This window comes from Chrysochloris asiatica, unplaced genomic scaffold (assembly GCF_000296735.1).
Source record: "Chrysochloris asiatica unplaced genomic scaffold, ChrAsi1.0 scaffold00246, whole genome shotgun sequence".
NCBI lineage: Eukaryota > Metazoa > Chordata > Mammalia > Afrosoricida > Chrysochloridae > Chrysochloris > Chrysochloris asiatica.
Window position 1 is genome coordinate 209,890 of NW_006408764.1, and position 6,110 is coordinate 215,999.

Consider the following 6,110-nt stretch of genomic DNA (forward strand, 5'->3'; position numbering starts at 1 on the left):
TAATTCAGGTGACCTTGTAGTGGCACCCCAGCCCTTAGGACCATGTCAGGGCTCCTGCTGAACCTTCTAAGATAAAAAATAATAATAAAAATAAAGGGGAGACCCAAATGGGGTTCCCCAGTGGGTGCTTGCGGCAGGAGGTGGGCTGCCTGCCCCCGCGCTCCGCGGTTCATCAGTTGAGCGTGAGGTGAGCTGTTTGCCGGCACACGCCCACCAGGGCTGAGGGATGCTGCTCGGTTCAGCGGGAGGCGGGTTGCTCGCTCGCTTTCGCGCGTCTGGCAGGCCCGCGGTATGCGGCTCAGGCAGGAGAGGAGCTACTCGCCTGTGTGCGCGCGCGCCCGGCGGGCCCCAGGAACACACGGGTCAACTAGACAGGGCAGAAGTGGCTCAGGCAGGCACAGTCCGTGCCTGATGACGTCAGACAGTCGCTGCTTCTCTTTTTCTGCAGGCTTTTCTTGTTTTTCCTTTTCCCCTCCTAAACTAACTTCCCTCTGTCCACTGTATGCGCAGAAATCCCACCTTGGGGTAGGTGTCACCAGTGGCTCTCCCTGTCTGAGTCTCCCAGCCACTGGAGGCTCCACACGAGCTGCTTCCCACCCCGCCCCCTCAAGCCCAATGGAGCTGGGGCTGCTGCGGCGCACTTTTAACAAGCCTGTACTTCCTTGCACAGTAATTTCTCAAAGAAGCGGGTCTAAGGCTCTGGCGCACTAAGATTCACGCGGGCTGTGAGACTGTGAATTCCTACCTGGGAGGTTTAACTCGCGAGTTGTCCCCCCCTGGTCCCGGAGCCCCCACTCACCCACACCGCCTGGCCGCCCTCCGGAAGTCCTCCCAAGCCATAGTATTTTCAATAGCCTCATATGTATGTGAAAGTTGGACAGTGAATAAAGAAAATCATAGAAGAGTTGATGCATTTGCATTTTGGTATTGGAGAAGAATATTAAAAATACCATAGACTGCCAAACAAACAAACAAATCTGTGTAGGAAGAAGTATAGCTAGAACGCACTTTAGAATCCACGATGGCCAGAGTTTGTCTCTCATACTTCGGAGGGACCAGTCCCTTGAAAGAGCGTCATGCTTGGTAAAGTGGGGAGGTCATCGAAAGAGAGGAAGACCCCTAACAAGATGGATTCACACAGTGGCAGCAGCAATGGTCTCAAGCATATCAATGATTGTGAAGTGAGCACAGGACTGGGCATTGTTTTGTTCTGTTGTGCATAGGATTGCTCTAAGTAGGAGCTGTCTCAATGACACTTAACAACAACAATGGCTAATGAATGTGAGCATTTATTCATATATTTGTTGGCCCATTTAATGTCTTCTTTGGTTAAATGTCTGCTCATGTAATCTCCCCATTTTTTATTAGATTTTTTTGTTTTCTTCTTGGTCAGGCATTGAAGTAGTCTGATATATCTGATATGTCATTGACAAATATTTCCCCCCCCCCCTAGTTTTTTGGTCCTCTTTTTACAGTTTTGGTGAAATCCTTTGTTGAATATAAATGTCTAATTTTTAGGAGTTCCCAGTCATCTCTTTTGTCTACTCTTTGTGTGTTTTCAATTAAATTTAATAGTGTATTTATTCCATATATCAGAGCCCCTAAACTTGTTCCTAGTTTTTCATTGATTATCTTTATAGCTCTAGTCTTTACATTTAGGTCTTTAATCCACATTGAGTTAATTTTTATATTTAGTATGAGATGTGTTTTGTTTCATTTTTCTACAAATGGATTTCCAATTTTGCTAGCAACATTTTTTTTTTATGTTTTATTGTGAATTATGTGATAGTCTACATGGGAGAACATTAGTTTTACATTCATCCTATTGTATATCGTTTCATTGCCATGGCTACAATCACCTCCATGCATCATCAACCAACCAAAGGGTATACACTAGAAGCCTGCTCCCCAGTTGTCAGCACACAGCCCCTCTTCCTCTCTGTGTCCAAAGTCCCCAACTGCTCCATCTCTCCATGTCATCATCTCTGCCTTCATCTCAGGCGTCACTGCTAGCAACATTTTTTTAACAGACTATCTCTTCCCCATTTATTGCTTTCTGGCCTTTTGTCGAAGATTAACTGACTATATGGAGGTGGATGGATTTACTTCTGGGTTCTCAATTAATCTGTGTGCCTTTCATTGTACCAGTACCAGGCTGTTTTGAGTACTGTGTGTGTTGGATTTTGAGATTTGGAAGTGAGACGCTTCCTACTTTGTTCTTCTTTTTAAATAATGCTTTGCTTATCTGGGGTGTCTTTGTTTTTCATATAAAGTTAGTGATTAATGTTTCCTTCTCTTTAAAGAATGATGTTGGAATCTGGATTGGGATTGCATTATATCTACAGATTCCTTTGGGTAGTGCTGACATTTTCACAGTGTTATTCCTAACCACAAGTATAGTATATTCCTCCATTTCTCCATGTCTTTTTTATTTCTTTTAGTAATGTTTTGTAGTTTTCTCTGCATAGGTCTTTTGTTTCTCTGGTTAGATTTATTCCCAAGTATTTCATCACTTGGGTAACAATTGTAAATGGTATTGCTTTCCTGATTTTCTTTTCAGAGCTCTTTTTATTTGTGTAAAGTAATCAAACTGATTTTTGTACCCTGCCACTTTACTGGATCTATTGATGAGTTCCAATAATTTTCTTGCTGAGACTTTGGGGTTTTCTAAGTATAGGATCATATCATCTGTAAACAGAGAGGATTTTACTTATTTTTTTGCCAATTTTTTGTTGTTAGGCATTCAGTAGGCTCTGACTCTATGCACAACTCTGTGCACAACAGTATAAAACATTGTAAGGTCCTGAACCCTCCTCACAACCATCATTATACGTGAGCCCATTGCTGTTACCACTGGGTCAATCCATCTCATTGGGGGGGTGGAAACTTCTCTCTTTTTTTGCTGACCCTCCATTTTACCAAGTATAATGTTCTTCTCCAGGGATTTGTCCCTCCTGATAATATGTCTGAAGTATAAGAGATGAAGTCCGGCCATCCTGGCTTCTAAGGAGCATTCTGGCTGTACTTCTTCCAACACAGTTTTATTTGTTCTTCTGGCAGTTCATGGTACTTGTAATATTCTTCTCCAACACCGTAACTCAAATGCATCAATTCTTCTATGATCTTCCTTATTCATTGTCTAACTTTCACATGCATATGAGGTTACTGAAAATACCATGGCTTGAGCCAGGCACACCTTATTCCTCAAACTGACATCTTTGCTCTTGAACATTTTAAGCGGTCTTGTGCAGCAGATTTGCCTAAAGAAATATGTTGTTTGATTTCTTGACTGCTGTTCCCATGAATGATGATTCAAAATGAAGTCTTTGACAACTTCAATCATCTCTCCATTTATAATGATGTTATTTATTGGTCCATTGGTAAGGATTTTTCTTTACTTTACATTGATGTGCAACTCATACTGAAGGCTGTGGCCTTTGAACTTCATCAGTAAGTATTTTAAGCCCTCTTTGCTTTCAGCAAGCAAGGTTATATCATCTGCATATCACAGGTTATTTATAAATCTTCCTACAATTCTGATGACACATTCTTCCTGTAACCAAACTTCTTGGATTATTTCCTCAACATACAAATTGAATAAGTATGGTGAAAAATGCAAGCCTTGTGCACACCTTTCCTGAGAGATTTATCTTCAAACTCATTAATTCAGGTTCCCATTGCTTTGAATCTATACCTATTCCCTTTTGATGTATTGTCCATTTCTTAAATTTAGTATTAATTTTCTGGACTTCTAATTGTAGGCTTTATAATGTTTCAAAATTTGCACTTATTTTGCCTGTCTGTTCTTAAAGAGTTTTTTTCTGAATTCTCCTTATTTTCCTCAATCTCTCTGTCATTCCTTGGAAGGTACCCAAATATCATTCTCTTGAATTGTTTTCCATGAGATTCCAATGCCTTCTCCCCCACCTCCTTAAAAATGTTTGTATCTCTGCCTCTTGGTCACTTGTCTGAACTACTGTCTTGTTTTTTAATGTGAGCTAAAATTGTCTATTGTCTCCGAGACTTCATACTATCACTGTATTTATATTTAATTGATGATTGCACATTAGTGTATTCTTAGGTACTCACCAACTGCCTCCTGGTGGGTGTGATTAGAGAAAACAAGCATGTGCACTGTTTTCTGTTCAGCATTCATGCAGTTCAGTTAAAGGTGGGTTTGGCTGATGTTGGCTGATGTCTACTATTGATTAGGTGGTATAAAAACTGGTATTGGCTTTGGTCCAGTGGGTGGGGCTGCAGAGGGTATGGCTGTGACCGAGATATATGGACACTATTGTGTCTCCCATCGAGTGGGGCAAGAGGGAAAAACACACACAGGAAAACAAAACAGAACAAACAAACAAGCAAACAACAAATATAATACAGAAACAGAAACAAAATGTAAAAAATGAAAGTGGTTGTAGAAAGAATAAAAAACAAGGGATGGTAAAGAGAGCAAGAAGCACTGCATAAAAAATTTTGTTGTCACCCCTTCTGACAGTGTCACTTGGTGCAGTCTGCCCTCCCCCACCCTCCCACTTCCTTATCTTCCTAGTGATGTCTCTGCAAAAGACAAATGATTCAAATGGCAAAGGTCTTGAATAGACATTTCTCCAAAGAAGATATACAAATGGCAATAGGCACATAAAAAATTCTCAATGTCATGAATCATTGTTGGTAATTGCCATTGAGTTGGTTCCGACCCATAGCAACCCTGTATAGGGTTTCCAAGGAGCGACTGGTTAGCTTGAACCACCGACCTTGTGGTTCAAACAACTTTGCAGTCCAACGCGTTAGCCCACAACACCACAGCAGGATGCAAATGAAAATCACACTGAGATTTCAACATTCATGAGGAGCCGTGGTGGTGTAGTGGTTAAAGTACTTATAACCACTTGGATGCGCTGATAGATAGCAGGTTTAGTGGTGGACTGCTAACCACAAGGTCAGCAGTTTGAATCTACTAGCCACTCTGCGAGAGAAAGATAAAGCTTTCTGCTCCTGTAAACATTTACAGTCTTGGAAACCTTACAGGTCACTATGAGTTGGAACTGACTCAAAGGCATGCAGCAAGAGCAGAAGTAGGATGGTTATGGATCCTAGTGTGACACTTCAGGATAAACAATAGACTGCTAACCACAAGGTCAGCAGCTGAAGCCCACCAGCTGCTCTCAGAAACCCTACTCAGGATTGCTATGAGTCAGAACTGACTCGATGGCACACACAACAGGATGGTTATAATAACAATATTAATAATAACGAAAAAAAATCAAGTATGGGTGAGGATATAGAGATGTTGGAACTCTTGTATATCACTGGTAAGAAAGTAAAATAATGCAGTTGTTGTGTAAATCAGTCTGGTGGTTCCTCAATAGATAAATTTAGGATAATCATAGAATTGTCAGTTGCCCTTGAGTCTATTCTGACTCATGGCAACACCATATGTATAGAGTAGAACCGTTTCATAGAGTTTTCAATGCTGTGTGTCATTTAGGAAACAGATCTCCAAGCATATTTTTCCTAGGTACCTCTGGATAGGTTTGAACTGTCAATCTTTTGATTAGTAATTGAGTACTTAACCATTTTCACCACCCAGGAATTCTTAGGGTTACTATACAACTCAACAATTCCATTCCTGCATTACATATCCAAAAATTTCAAAACAGATTGTCAAACTAAAACTTGTATGTGAATGTTCCTTCCCCCCAACCCACAGCAATCAAGTAGGTTCCAACTTATCGGGACCCTATAGGACAGAGTGGAACTGCCCCATAAGGTAAATTCCAGGCTGTAAATATTTATGGAAGGATACTGCAACAATGTTCTCCTGAGTAGCAAGCAACTGGTGGGTTCAAACCACCCACTTTTGGGTTAGCAGTCGAGTGCTTTAACCACTGCACCAGTAGGACTCCTCATGAATGTTCATAGCAATACTATTCACATGCCCCAAATGTGGCAGCAACCCAAATGTTTACTAAGTGATTAATGGATCAACAAAATGTGTTATTTCCATGAGGTTCCACTGCCATAAAGTTGTTTCTAATTCACAGTGACCCTGCATGGGCTTTCCAAGGCTATAAATCTTTACAGGAGCAGAAAGCCTTCTCTTT